The sequence below is a fragment of the Carcharhinus amblyrhynchos genome, chromosome 20, assembly GCF_965287045.1.
Source record: "Carcharhinus amblyrhynchos chromosome 20, sCarAmb.v2.hapA, whole genome shotgun sequence".
NCBI classification, from domain to species: Eukaryota; Metazoa; Chordata; class Chondrichthyes; order Carcharhiniformes; family Carcharhinidae; genus Carcharhinus; species Carcharhinus amblyrhynchos.
In genome coordinates, this window is record NC_137343.1 from 7,482,193 (window position 1) to 7,498,373 (window position 16,181).

Below are 16,181 nucleotides of genomic sequence, written 5' to 3' on the forward strand. Positions count from 1 at the left end.
TATCAGCTAGTCAATTCCTGATCCAATTAACTAAATCACCCTCAATCCCATACATCTGCATTTTCTGCAGAAGCCTTCCATGGGGAACCTTATCAAACGCCTTACTAAAGTCCATATATACCACGTCAACTGCCTTACCCCCATCCACCTCTTTGGTCACTTTTTCAAAAAACTCAATAAGGTTAGTAAGGCACGACCTACCCTTCACAAAACCATGCTGACTATCTCCAATCAATTCATTACTCTTCAAATAACTATAAATCCTATCCCTAATAATTTTTTCTAAAACCTTGCCCACAACAGAAGTAAGACTCACCGGTCTGTAATTCCCGGGAAAGTCTCTATTCCCCTTCTTAAACAATGGGACAACAGTCGCTATCCTCCAGTCTTCTGGCACTATACCTGTGACCAACGACGACCTGAAGGTCAGAGCCAGAGGCTCTGCAATCGCCTCTCTTGCCTCCCAGAGAATCCTAGGGTAAATCCCGTCCGGCCCAGGGGACTTATCTATTTTCAAACCCTCAAGAATATCTAGCACATCCTCCTTATCTACTTCAATACTATCCAGTTTACAACCCTGTAACCCAGTGTTCTCCACAACTACATTTACGTCTCCCTGCGTGAATACTGAAGAGAAATATTTGTTCAGTGCTTCTCCAATCTCTTCCGGCTCCACACATAACTTCCCACTGCTGTCTCTGACTGGCCCTAATCTTGCCCTAACCAATCTTCTATTCTTAACGTATCTAAAGAAAGCTTTAGGATTCTCCTTAATCCTATCAGCCAAAGTCTTCTCGTGTCCTCTTTTAGCTCTTCTTAACTCACTCTTTAGCTCCCTCCTGGCTAATCTATAGCGTTCCAGTGCACTACCTGAGCCTTCAAGCCTCATCCTGACATAAGCCTCCTTTTTCCTTTTAACCAGCGAATCAACTTTTTTAGTGCACCACGGTTCCCTTACTCGACCATTTCCTCCTTGCCTGACAGGGACATACTTATCAAGGACTCGCAGTAGCTGTTCCTTGAATAAACTCCACATTTCGGATGTTCCCAGCCCCTGTAGTTTCCTAGTCCAACCTATGCTCCCTAATTCTCTCCTAATAGCCTCATAATTACCCTTCCCCCAGCTATAACTACTGCCCCTAGATTCATGCCTATCCCTTTCCATCACTAAGGTGAACGTAACCGAATTGTGGTCACTATCACCAAAATGCTCACCAACTTCCAAGTCTAACACCTGGTCTGGCTCATTTCCCAGCACCAAATCCAATATAGCCTCACCTCTAGTTGGCCTATCTACATACTGAGTCAAAAAACCTTCCTGCACACTTTGTGTAAAAACTGACCCCTCTAACGAGCTAGAGCTATAGCTATTCCAATCAATATTAGTAAAGTTAAAGTCTCCCAAAACAATTACCCTATTACTTTCACTCCTGTCCAGGATCGTCTCTGCAATCCTTTCCTCTACCTCTCTAGAACTTTTAGGAGGTCTATAAAAGACTCCCAACAGGGTGACCTCTCCTCTCCTATTTCTAAGGTCAGCCCATACTACCTCAACAGACAAGTCCTCATCAAACTTCTTTTCTGTCACTGTGATACAGTCTTTGACTAATAATGTCACTCCTCCCCCCCTTCTACCTCCTTCTCTACTCCGACTGAAGCATTTGAACCCCGGAACAACCATTCCTGACCCTGCTCTATCCATGTCTCTGAAATGGCCACAACATCAAAGTTCCAGGTACTGATCCACGCTGCAAGTTCATCCACCTTATTGCGAATACTCCTCGCATTAAAGTATACGCATTTCAAACCATGCTCTACTCCACCCCCACGATGCTGTGCTTTACAGTCCTCATCTATGACCCCCTTAATCTCATCCCTGCTACTCAGGGTCCCACCCCACCTCTGAATCAGTTTAAACCCCCCTGCATAGCCTTTGCAAATTTCCCCCCAACATATTGGTTCCCCTCTGATTCAAGTGTAGACCATCTCTCTTGTAGAGGTCCCACCCACCCCAGAATGAGCCCCAATTGTTCAAGAACCTGAACCCCTCCCTCCTGCACCATCCCCTCAGCCACGAGTTCAAACATTCCCTCTCTCTGTTTTTCTCTAACCTATCCCGTGGCACAGGCAAGAGTCCCGAGATAACCACTCTGTTTGATTTGGCCCTAAGTTTCCACCCCAACTCCATAAATTTCTGTTTAATATCTACTTCCCTTATCCTACCTATGTCATGTGTCCCCACATGAACTATGACTTGGGGCTGACTCCCCTCTCCCTTAAGAGTCTTGAACACCCGCTCTGAGACATCTCGGACCCCAGCCCCTGGTAGGCAACACACCAGCCCTGAGTCCTGTTCATTACTGTTGATTCTCCTATCTGTCCCCCTAACTATGGAGTCCCCAATCACCAGGCCCAATCTTTTACTTCCCCTACCCACCTGAGCCTTCACAGCAGGCTCACCTCCAGAGACCTGCCCCCTTTGGTTATCTCCAGTTGATTCTTCCTCAATTGTAGCCTCCAGGACAGAAAACTTATTTTGGAGGGGAACAGCCCTGGGGGATTGTCTCCCCGATTGCTTCTTACCCCTCTTCCTAGCAGTTACCCAAGAATCATTTTTAGGAGTGACTATCTCTTTGTAACTCCTGTCAATGTCTGCCTCAACCTCCCGAATTATCCGGAGTTCCTCCAATTCCAGCTCCAGCTCCTTAACACGATCCTCTAGGAGCTGTAAGTGTGCACACTTCCTGCAGGTATAATCAGCAGGAACACTACTGGTGTCCCTCACCTCGTACATACCGCAGGAGGTGCAGCGTACTGCCTGAACTGCCATCTCTGATACAATTTCCAGGAGGGAAAAAAAAACTTCCCATACACTTATTATTAGGTTAGAGGAGGGGGGAGGGTGGGATACTCTACCTGTGTAGAGGATCGGGTTTCCTCTCTGTACCAATTTATAGGGTCAGAGAGACAAAAAAAAACTACAACTACTGGTAAGCCTCCTTATGACGACTTCCGGTTTCTAGTTAATTTAAAAAAAAGGTAAAGAAAAACTACCACTGCTCGCTACTTTAACAAAAAGAAAAAGTTAAAAATTACCTTAAACTCGAACTCTACACTCGCCCAAATCGCTGCCTCTCCGTGCTGCTCCACAGGAACAATGAGTACACCACAGTTCCCTCGCTCGACCACTTCCTCCCTGCCTGACAGGTACATATTTATCAAGGATTCGCAGTAGCTGCTCCTTGAATAAGCTCCACATTTCAGATGTTCCCAGCCCCTACAATTTCCTACTCCACCCTATGTATCCTAAATCTCGCCTAATAGCCTCATAATTACCTTTCCCCCAGCTATAACTTCTGCCCTCCGGTATATGCCTATCCCTTTCCATCATTAAGGTAAATGTAACCGAATTGTGGTCACTATCACCAAAGTGCTCACCTACTTTCAAGTCTAACACCTGGTCTGGTTCATTACCCAGTACCAAATCCAATGTAGCCTCACCTCTTGTTGGCCTATCTACATACTGTGTCATGAAACCTTCCTGCACACATTGGACAAAAACTGACCCCTCTAACGTGCTTGAACTATAGCTTTTCCAATCGATATTTGTAAAGTTAAAGTCCCCCATAACAACTACCCTGTTACTTTCACACCTATCCGGGATCATCTTTGCAATCCTTTCCTCTATATCTCTGGAACTTTTTGGAGGCCTATAAAAAACTCCCAACAGTGTGATCTCTCATTTCCTGTTTCTAATCTCAGCCCATACTACCTCAATAGACAGGTCCACATCAAACGTCCTTTCTGCTACCGTAATACTGTCCTTGACTAACAATGCCACGCCTCCCCCTCTTCTACCACCTTCTCTGCTCTGACTGAAACATCTGAACCCCAGAATGGAATTTTTAAAAATGGGGACAGTGCAAAGGATTGTATTTAATTCTTGAATGGAGATTTTGTCTAACAGTGGTAGTACTGAATTAACATGAGTTACTATAATAAGGAATTGGCAGCTTCAGTAGACATCTAAAACCCAGAATCCTTAAAAATTAGTAAGAAGCAATCCAAGCAAAATTCAAAAAAACATCTGAAAATGCTGAAAGTATGGCATGAAAATTTAAATTTTCAGCAGTCATGGTAGACAGCATCTGTAGAATAGACAAGTTAACATTTTGGATGTAGACTCTGTCAATGTATTAGCAATTGCATCCTTTGGCAATTACATTTGTTAAGCATTGTTAAAAGCAGGTGATGAGCATTGGCTGATTTATAAATGGACACAACTGAAACAACTGGGGAAGAGGAAATAGAAAGCGGCTGTTACCATGTTGAACTGTTATGAGAATAAATCTGGTGAAGGTAAAAGACAAGCTTCAGACTTACTCTTTCTCTAAATGCAGTTATTGGATTTAACAGACTCCAAGAAATTCACTTGTCTATTTTCTACAGAAGCTGACTGACCTGATTGATTCATGCTGTGTTTCCATCATTTACTGATGGTCTTCAAGGTTAATCCTGTCCCTTATTGATTTTGCTCAACCCACCAACCCACTTTTTCACCAAATCACTAATTTCCTCTTACCCCAGAAGCAGATCTCAGAGCTATTCCTGTTCATGGCAAACATTTCCTTTTCTATAGCAGAATTCCATCTGGAATCTGCCTTTTTGCTTTTATACTCAATATAAAAAGTAAGGAAATGATGCTGAACTTGCACAAGACATTGGTTAACTCCATTTGCCAAGTCCAAACTCGAATCTTTCCTCATATTTTGCAGAAGACCAGCATCACTTTAGTTTTTTACTTCTCTCCCCTGCTTTTCAAAGGCAGTAATATCCTTATAATAACTGAGTGACCAAACACCACATATCCTCTGTGTGGAATGTAACCAATGCCTTTTTATAGCTACCCTGCAATTGCATTTGATTAATACTTCATTTCTCTGCTAATGCAATCCAGTGTCTTCCCCTTTTTTCCTGTAATTAAAGTTTTATAGATTTTATAGATTTAGCCCTTCCCCAAAAAAATCTTTTAAAATTATTGTAAAATACTGATTGCATCACAAACATAAATTGTAAGCTCTGGTCACCAGTCATCAGAGCCTAAATGAAGGCATGATTTGTACTCTATATACTTTATGGTACCATAAAAAGGAAAGGATGGAGAATTTGAAGCCTGTTTTTACAGCTGTATCATAGTGTCGAACAATAAAGTTATGTAGGAAAATTGAAGGCCTGCAGCAGCTGCTGACTGAAATATTTCGTTGAGACAAAAATAACCTCATCAGCTAGACAGGATAATAACATGTGGCATTGTGGTCTCATGCAAGGATGTTTTAAGATGCAATAGGTCCATACTTACCAATCAACAGATCACTTTAAGTGCCCATCTGGCTTAAGAATGTTTCCTATGATAGGAATGATGGATAAGAATCAACTACAGACCCCATGGTTTAGATTAGCGAACATTTTTTCTAATTTTGCATCCTACAGTGAGAAGTGGCTCTGCAGTTACAACACTATTTTTAAAATTTTAAATGAAAATATTCTGCACATGCCAAAAAAAAGACTTTAGGCAGCCAGTTGGATTAGAAAATTCAAAGCAAATCCTCAGCTAATAAATGCAAAACAAAAATTTCATCGGCTGATAAGATTTTTAACCAAAGCATCATTTATGAAGAAATGCACCTCATCTACATTGATACTACATGGAAAATGAACCTAAAATACCATAAAGTAGATATAACTTACAATGCAAGAATTTGTCAAATGAACCACAGAACAAGAAAAAATACAATCACCTGGATATACAGGACCTCCAGCGGGGTAACTTGTTCTGTTTACTCATTTAAATTTGGTGTCTAATAGACCATGAATCTGATTTAACATCTTATTAATTCAGATTTGGTGTGAGTTACTGATTATGGATTTTCATATTTTAATTTGAATAGATTGCCTGTCTTTTCCATTACAGATGTCCTTCAAGCAGTTAAGGAAGTAAATGATACGTCGGCCTTTATTGCAAGAGGACTAGTGTATATGAAGAAGAAAGTTATTGCTGTAATTGTACAGAGTAGATTTTTGGACTCAATGATAATCAAGAAGCCATGGGATTAGAGTGTAAGGTGTAACTGAATTCAAGGATCAACTGCAATTTTATTGAATGATAGAGCAGGTTTCAGGGTTTGTACTCCCATTTCTTCTCTGTGTGGATGAATGGGTGTGAGAAACAGAAAGATATATCCATGAAAAGTAACTAAGTTTTTTTCATTCTTTTATGGGATGTGGGTAATGCCGGCTAGGCCAGCATTTATTGCCCATCCCTAATTGCCCTTGAAAGTTGGTGGCGTGCTGTTTTTCCGAATCATTACAGTCCATGTGTTGTAGGAACACCTGATGTGGCACATGTTGGCGTTGGACTGGGGTAAACACAGTAAGAAGTCTTGCAACCGGGAACATGTACAGTGTTGTTACATGATTCTGACACAGCGACAGTGAAGGAATGGTGATATAGTTCCAAGTCAAGATACCATGTGGCTTGGTGGTGCCAATCAAGTGGGCTGGTTGGTGTTGGGCTTTTTCAATGTTGTTGGAGCTGCATGCATTCAACCAGGCAGGTGGAGAGAATTCCATCCCACTCCTGACTTGTGTCCTGCAGATGGTGGACAGGCTCTGGGGAAACAAAAGGTGATTCTGCAGAATTCTCAGCCTCTGACCTGCTCTTGTAGCCACAGTAATGATATCATAGAGCCCTACAGTACAGAAAGAGGCCATTCAGCCCAATGAATCTGAACCGACCACAATCCCATCCAGGCCCTATTCCCATAACTCCACACATTTACCCTGCTAATCCCCCTGACACCAAGGGCAATTTCACACGGCCAATCAACCTAACCATATGGCTGGTTCAATTGAGTTTCTGCAGTGTTTTAGGATTTGGAGATTTTGACGGGTGTTATATTAAAGCCAAGACTTCTCTCAAAGCTTATTTTTCTACCTTTTTCTGTGCTTTAACATTTTTCTTTTGACTGTTATAAACCACCAGCGGTAAAGCATGAAACGCATAATTCATGAAACACGCCATCTGACAGATCTGCAAAAATTAACTGTCTTGGAATACTGACCAATAACACAACTTACCCTTGAAACCTGGTTAATACACTATTGTTAATTTATAACTAAATGCAACTGTAATTCTGTTTTATAGGTGGATTAGTACAGCAATCAATAATAAAAATTTTATCTGAGTGATAAATACATGAGAGTGACATTTTTATTGGATTAGAGCAGTAATTGTGAAGGTTGCCCATTTTGTCTCAATCATTTAAAGTATTTCAATGTCTTTCATGAGTTCTTCAGAGTCCCTCCATTAGATATTGTTGGAGGGAAAGGAACAATGATTAAACCGCAACCTTAATATTTAACAGAGCTGTCAACAGTGGATAAATCCCAGGTTTGTAATTTCCAGTCATACTTATGTACCCAAATACTTTTATCTGCCCCAAGAGTATAACCACATTAAAATTGATATCTCTTACTGGAACCAGTGCAATGGCATTAATATTGGCATTTTTCTCTTATATTCTTTAATTGTCTTTTTCAAACACAGTTTGCTTGGTTGTGGAACTCATTGGTGCTTATTCCTGCTGTGGATGCAGGCCTATTCCTGCATCCAGAGATAGTGAAAGTTATGAAAATTATTTGGCCTATATAAAAACATACGGTGCAAGATGACAATCTTAAGATAGAAAACTGCAATCACCCGAGTAGATCTGCCTAATACACATTTTGATAGATCTAGTACTTCTAGGTATCTTTGTTCCTCCACAATTCCTAGCTCCTTATCACTTAGAGAAAAAACTCAGATCGATCTTGTTAAGATCCAAAGTAGACAACCTCACACCAAATGCGAACTGTCATAAATACCGAGTGGCATAAATACTGGGTGTTCCGATTTCCTCCCACAGTCGGGAAGACATACTAGTTAGGTGCATTGGCCATGCTAAATTCTCCTGCAGTACACCTGACCAGGTGCTGGAATGCGGCGACTGGGGATTTTTACATTAAGTTCATTGCAGTGTTAATGTAAGCCTACTTATGACACTAACAAATGAATAAACTTAAAAAATAGCAGTAGAGGCAGGATGCTTTGCCAAAATGCCTCACCTCCTGACTTTTCAAGGAATCTTCACCATCCAACCTTGATTCAAGCCAACAGTGATAACTAAATTCTTACCTGGTTCAATGTGGTTGCAACACTGCTCATTATGGCCAGAGCAGTTTGCTTGATTAGTGACCCTGTTACTGCACTTAATATTCATCTTCTCCATCTCTGGTTGCAGCATACATAGAGAAGTAGCAACAACTAGTCAAGTTTACTATGACTACACTTTGCTCAGCTGCCATCTCCAGTAGAGCAGTTATATTATGGAAACACTAATAACCTCCAAGTCACACACCATTCTGAAGTTGCCAGCTCTCATTAGATGTAATCAACAGGGTTTTATCTCATGATCTCTCATCTCCATCTGTTCTCCCCCAACCAATGCATACCTGACATGCTATTCTCACAGCTTACCACCTTCCTAAGCCAGTTGCAAAGTCAACAATTTTTGCTATTTGATTGAATGATTAATCAGTAATTCCAGGTGCCCCAAGGAATTTTTGGGAGGGTTGGTATCTGTACACCATACCAACTTGGAATATGTATCTTTACACCTGGATCAAGCCAGGTCAATATCCTGAATTACCCCATCTAAAATTACTGTGGGTTACCATTAGCAAAAAAAAACTGCAGTAGTTCAGGAAGACAATCATCTTCTCAGGGCAATTATAGAAGGACAATAAATACAACCTTGCTAACATCACTCACATCTCAAGACAAAGCAAGAAAAGGAGAAACCTGTGAAGATGGGATTAAAGGCAAAGTGGTGGCATGGCATGACATAGTCCTATCTTGCAAAATAAATTTCTGGTACCTCAAATCCTTCTGTTCATAACATGCTTGACCACTACCATCAGGAACTGAAGAGCTTGGCATATTTGCATGTGTGTGCAACTCCTCCTGATTTTCTGCTAAATGTTGATGGGAGAAAAACAGAAACCTCTGGGAAACAGCTAGAAATGGGCTTTTACACTGTTTCTCTGTGACTTCTGTCAATCTTCTAGCAAAGTTGTGGTGGAAATATAATTTCTGCAGGATCCTCAACAAAATGATTGTGGCATTTTCAACCAAAATGCTCATGGGAAGAGCCCTACAGCAATAAAACTGGCTACATCTCAGCACACAATATTTCTAGTTTTGAGACAAGCTAATGATGGCTAGTGTGGGCAACTCAAGATTTGACCTGGAAGTTGGAGTTGGAGCATGGTATTAGCACCAAGAAGCAGGAACTTTATTCTGCATATAATTATGCAAAATCAGGCTTGGGAGTGTGTAATGCTACACCAGCTGCCTGGAGCATAATGAGTGCTATTGCATTTCCCAGCACCAACATCTTCCACTTTCCTAATCATAACAAACAGTAGTCAGAGTACATGATGATATAGTACATTTATATGTTTGTCAATAGTACCCAGCTCCTGACAAAATGTCTAGAACACAGCACTGTCATAACTAACACCTTGTTCCATCTGAGAGACATGTACAAAGCCTCACAGCAACACTCTCGCTCCAAGCACTGTGACCTATGTCACCGTCCAAGTTAGGAAACTACAAACGTATGTGTCTCACCTGCAATGCAGAATCTGACAACTGCTGGACAGACCACTGTCTAATCCGCTCTATGATCAACATCAATGTGGCCCCAAAGCAGTGATGGCAACTGAAACCATGCTGGAAGAAAAATCAGTGCTGAGGCACTTAAAGGCTCTGATAAAGAGAGCCCTATTCAGTCAGTGACCCTGAGATGCAGTGTGTTCACAGCACCTGATGTGACCGCAAGGCTTCCATAATCAACACCTGTGCCGAGATGTTTGGTCACTCAATCAGGAAACACCAAGACTGATTCAATGAGAACGACCAGGTAAGCCACAACCGCAAGGCTTTTCTGAACCTAAAACTGTAACACAACTAGACAGCAGGAAAGCAGCTCCACAGATGGCAGAAGTCCAAAGTTCAGGAAAACACACAACCTAAAAAGTAGATGGTGGGCCTAAAAGAACAAAGAACAAAGAACAACCCAGCACGGGAAACAGGCCCTTCGGCCCAATGAGCCCGTGCCGCCGCATAAAGTGCAGGAGATAGAGCAGTTAGCTGACAGTGATGTTGTACAAGGTTCCTTTTTTGCAGTCAAGACCACCTACTGCCCAAGCACCCAAGATCCACTCCACTGCTGGCCAAGAGATGCTCATCAAGAACAGAAATGCAGTCAGTGCCCACTGTGACACAAGATGTACATGTGGTGTTTGTCATAGGATTTGTCATCAGGTGATTCCATACTGTGTATATACAAAAATAAAACATTGGCACTTGTAGAATAAAGGTTTAACGATTATGTTGATTAGAGAATGACGATGCAAACATGACATCTGGGTCATATGACCAAGAGACATCAAGGGAGCAAGACATAGAACAAACAGTCTTAAGAATAATGTACTTAACCATGAGGCCTTGGATGTAAATAGTTTCTTAAAATGGAAATACTAACTATTTGCATGTCACTCCTAGAGTAAGTGAAACCTATTGAGATGGAAGACAAAACCAGTGAAGTGCAATGGGCCAATGAAACTGAGACCACACATTGTTAATCCAGAAGTGAAAACCTATGAACAGTTTGACTTTGAAAAGAAGAACATAAAAAGATATTCCTTGGTAGTGAACAATGAACAAACCATTCATGAAGTCTTCAGCCACTTCCCCCTTCATAGACCTTCCAATAGAGTCAGCAGCAAGAACAAATTAAGGAGCTGTCGCGCTGCTATTCAAAACATATTTTTTGGGCTTACAGAAGGGCACAAAACACAAGGTTAGTACCCTTCTATATTCTATTAGAGATTTAATTGATGCCCTGTAGTGAAGGAGCCCTCAGTAACCTAAGAGGATTTTGAGGACCTTCAATATTACCAGCCCTATGAAGAATGTGATCATTGAACAGATGAGATTCAACCAAAAGGGGCTAAAGACCAAGCAAATCCATCAACTCATTTATTAATAACTTGCAAAGGTTGGCTAGTGGTTGATGCTACAGAACTTTAAAACATGATTTACTTCGCAACCACAATGTACTTGGCATGCCCAATGAGATGCTGTTGGGTAGCTTCCAAACCAAGGAGGATTTAATGTTAGAGAAGGCTGAACAATTTACAAGGTGGGTGGAACTGCAGGAGAAGAATTGGGGTGTATTTTGGAGAGATGATGAGGTTCTAGTTGATCCAGAATGGAACCCATTAAAAAGGCTGCCAAAACTGTTGAAGGGTCTGGGAACCCCCTTGCAATTATTTTAAAATGTTCCAGATGCGCTGCCAAAAAACATCATTACAGAAAATTCCAAGCAGAAAGAGCCAAAGGTTTCCTCTTTGGAAAGACCAAATATTGTAAACAACCTGCAGATTTAAAGGAAAAAACATTGCACAAACTTCCAACCAGTTCAAGTGCAGGAAACTGGAAATACAGTTTGGCAATTTCCTTTGAGAAATCAAAGATCTTAACAAGCAGTTTTGATCTGTCAAACTGGAAGTCAAAGGTTACAGAAAAGAATTTAAATCGGACACTCGGGCTGGGTCACAATCTTATTGGACAAATTGGGTGAACTTAAGGATGCTGAGATCAGACCATCAAAAATAAAGCAACAAGGGCTTGGAGGCACAGACCTCAAAATGAAGGGTCAGATCACTACAACACTTAGAAATAAGGATAAAAAAGATTAATGGAACTGTTTATATCTTACAAAATCAGCAACCTTCTCTGCTCAGGGAAGCATGTTCAGGACTGATCTTTTACAAAGGATTGATGGACACAGGATGACAGTTGAGCCATATTTAGGAATAAATTTCTTCGTTTCAGTCCATGGAATAACTTATCACATCACTGTTCTCCTGCATGTCAAATGCATCTGCTTAACTACTGCCAGGAAAGTACCACACCCTCTGATTGAGAAAGTCAAAGAGCAAATCGACAGGATGTTGATTCAAGGAGTAATTTTCCCTGTTAAAATGCCTACAAAATGGTGCGAGGGGCTAGCGACAGTTCCTAAATCAAATGACAAAATCAGGCTCTTGTGTTGATACCGGGTGGCTTTTGTTGATGACAATCTGGCAAGGTTGTCCAAAAGTATTCTTACAAAGCTGGATGCCAACGGCAGTTTTTGGCAGATCCCTTTGATGAAGAATCAAGGTTGTTGACAATGTTTATCACTTCCTTCAGTTGCTTTTGTTTCAATTGACTTCCCTTTGGCTTACTCTCTGCTCCAGAAATCTTTCAACACCCTATGTCCAACATCCTCAATGGCAGTAAAGGAATTATTTGCCTCGTGAATGAACTGCTCATCCATAGTGTCGCTAAATAAGGATACAATCACAGAATCCAGGAGGTTTTAAAAGTGCTTGAACAAGAAAGCCTCACTCGGAATGAAAAGTGCAAAAAAATGGTGCAGACCCCCAAAAGGGCCAAGGCAAGTCAAGAATTCCCACAGCCCAAGTGTGTTGCTGACATGCAAACATATTTTAGGCATGGTCAACCAGGCGGGGAAATTCATCCCAAGTCTACCATCGACAAATTTTTACAAGATCTGCAGAGAAAAGGTCAGCAGTGGTATTGGGGATTCTAACAGAAGAATGCCATTGACAGGATCGAAGAACTGCTCATCTCATTGGATGTGCTTGCACATTATAAGCCAAAGCTGTCGACTAATGACAGCTGATGCAATCATTTCAGTGTTGTCATGATGAGAATGAAGAGACACTCTACATCAAACCCCAAAAGTGAGACACAAATAAGAATACTTAAGACGCAATCAGGCAGAGTAATGAAAGCATCAGACACGCTCAACCTCTGGTGTTATGATTTTGGAGGGAGATGATAGGAATAGAAATAGTTCAACAAAATATTTTAACAGTTTTGGGTGGAGAGCATAAAGGGTTATGGTAATGAGGCAATGAGACTCCAAGAGAGCAAGGCAGAATAGTCTGTGTCCAGAAAACATTGAACTTAAGTTGAAGTTTTGGATACAAATAGGGTAAATTGTTTTAAAAAATAATAAATACTGACTACCTCCAAGTCAACCTAGAGGAAGTGAAACTTCACCAAGCCAGAAGACAACGCAAGTAAAGGGCAACAAGCCAAACCAGTAGTCTTTATAACAACTCACAGCTGCAGCTACTATTTTAAAGAGGTACTGACACAGTCCTCTGCGGGAAATAGGTCAGCTTCCAATATGAACCAACCAGCAGATGTGAGAAACGGGGAATAAAACCGTTTCTCAGTCTTTCGGCTAAGATCAACTGTCAGATCAAGCTCAAGATGGGGTGCAATGCCTTATCATGCATGAAGTAAAAAAAGTTTAAAGTTTATTCATTTGTTACAAGTCGGCTTACATTAACACTGCAATGAAGTTACTGTGAAAATCCCCTAGTTGCCACACTCCAGAGCCTGTTCGGGTACACTGAGGGAAAATTTAGCATGGCCAATGCACCTAGCCAACACGTCTTTCGGATTGTGGGAGGAAACTGGAGCACCCAGAGGAAAAAATCCAGACATGGGGAATACCTGCAGACTCTGCACAAACAGTGACCCAGAAATCGAACCTGGACCCCTGGCACCTAGAGGCAGCGGTGCTGCATCACTGTGCCGCCCATATTATGTCTCTCTTGTGAGACCCACGAATTCAATTTAAATGTGGTTTTTGGAACAAGCAAGGAGATGGATTTGGACTTGCCCCATCCACTCTGCGCATTGGAAGAAAAATTTTAAAAAAGGATAATATGCAAACTGGCAGTAGCTCACATGTTTTTGGGAAGCCCCATGATACTGCCTACTTATCTCTCATTTCTGGTCTGTGTCCATTTTGGATACTTCATTCAGCCTTTTGATACTGAATATTTCTCAGTTGTTCATTACTTCTTGTGAACATTTCATGCAATTTTTGACAATGAACTTTTCCTTCATCAACAATGATTAGTCTTCTCTTGGTTTCCACCATTACATAAGATCATCTTTTTCATGTAACAAGGACATTGTTGCTCTGCATGTAACACTGGATATGTTTTTCCCACAAGCTTCAGTAAACCGTATGGCCAGGAACAAATAAGGATCCTGACTCCACACTTAGCAGGTGCCAGAACAGGAGAGTTATTTTTTGGGCAGGAGCCAGCTCGTGGGCTGCCTTTGTATTCACTGTCCTACAAAAGGCATGCAGTCTTGAACTGCCAATCCTGTTAATGGGTCAGCATCTTTGGGAGTGTCAGAGAAGAAACCTATCTGCTTGCATCACAGAGGCTGCCCATGGACCCCTATTTCAGGCAATAAGCCTCTGGCTCCGATTACCACCCTCACTCCCCCACAAATCCTGCTGGAGGGAGGTTGCTTTGCTGGAACTGGTGGGTTTCTTACGCAGTGGGCAAGGGGGCTGGTATGAATGCCTTTATGAAGATGCTGACAGGCAATTTAAATTGCCACAAATGGGGCCTTAATTATTTAAATAAACTGACCGCTTTGCAGTGGACAGCCAATCCACATTCATGATTATCCCAGGGAATGCCCCATTGAACACTGTCCTACTGCAACTCCATCTTCCCAATGCCACCTTGTTCCCCAAACAGTGAAAATTCTATCTACTAACACCATCACAGATGCTGGGTCTTTCCAGAATTTTCTGTTTTATTTCAGATTTCCAGCAGCCAGTCTTTTATTTGTTTCTATTCTTGCTCAAAATGCTGCTCTTTTACCTTCAGAATGAGTCCGCGTGCCACTCAACTATTTTCAACACCAATTAACAGTTCTTCCCACGTTCTGATCGCTGTTGCTTGGTCACCAGGTCCTACTGCTTTGGTTACTGCTGTCTGCTCCTCTGTTTGCTCTGATCTAGACTTTGGTCAAGTTTGTTTGCCAACATATGTTGCTCTTTTGCACTCTTTGACACAGCTTAAGTCATTAGTATTGCAAGATCATCCAATTCAGGCCAATGATGCAATATGTGATAAAATTTATAGATAACATGAGTTACCACTGAGATAAAAATTAACTACCATTTAAAAACTGGTAGCAAGTACATAGACATAGGGACATGTAGATGTTAGTGTGAGGCACCTAATAGAATAACAATGATTTTTAACTGAGCATCAAAGATTCACCTTCTTTTCTCCTACATGTTGGTACTACTGCAATACAATCATTACAAGCAACAGTTTTACAGCGTGCAATTTTTTTACCACCGCAACAATATAATGTCCATTTGAAAGAGCAGTCAGATCACCTGGTTCCAAGTTGTTGTCTATTCTATTCTTCAATCAGTTGTCAGAAAATACAAAAACAGTACAGATCGACTTGCTTTCTGAATTTGTTTTGCCTTATTATGAGGAAGAACATCACAAAGTGCTTCACAGGATAAAATGAAGTATGACATCAAGTTACACGAGGATATTAGGTCAGATAACCAAAAAACTTAGTCAAAAAGGTAAATTTTAAGAAGTGCCTTATAGGGGAGACAAAGAGAGCTTGAAAGGTTTAGAGAGGGAATTCCAGGGTTTGGGCCTAGGCCATTAAAGGCACAACCCAGCACAAACTACAGGGAGAGGGTGGGGTTGTAAAATAACGCCAACATGTAGGATGGGATTTTATGACCTTGCTTGAATGAATCAGAAAATCCCACCCGAGTTCAACAGACATTTCTATTATTTGCCCCACGCCCGCTCCATTTCTGTGGTGGGTGGGGTGGTAGAATTCCGACAGTAATCCTGACATTTATTTTGCTGCACAGGTTGGTTTTAAGCACAAGATGGAAAATATGGTCAGTAGGAATGGAATGGTTCTTTAACAATGGCACCTTTAACCTTGGCCTGAGAGATCAGATGTGGCCTCAGTCTGATGTCTTATCTGAAAGACAGCACCTCCAAGAGTACAGCAGTCTCTACATACAGAACTGGGACTGTCAACCAGATTTTTGTGCTCAGGTCTTTGGAGTGAAGCTTGAATTCTAAACCAGATTAGAGAGTGCTACCCGCTGAGTCATCACTGCCACCAATGTGCA

At 41.4% G+C, this 16,181-nt stretch overlaps 1 protein-coding gene across 3 annotated transcripts in view; it reads right to left on the reverse strand.

The window, feature by feature from the left end:
- tango2 (transport and golgi organization 2 homolog (Drosophila)) overlaps positions 1-16,181 on the reverse strand; it is a 164,077-nt gene that overhangs the window by 115,047 nt on the left and 32,849 nt on the right. Inside the window, exon 1 of one of the 3 annotated variants that reach the window (XM_080208037.1) lies at positions 14,881-14,974. The exons of the other annotated variants lie outside the window; for them this stretch is intronic. The gene's annotated coding sequence lies outside the window, so the exon portion shown is untranslated. Of the gene's footprint in view, positions 1-14,880; positions 14,975-16,181 lie in introns of those variants that run through there. 3 annotated transcript variants of the gene reach the window in all.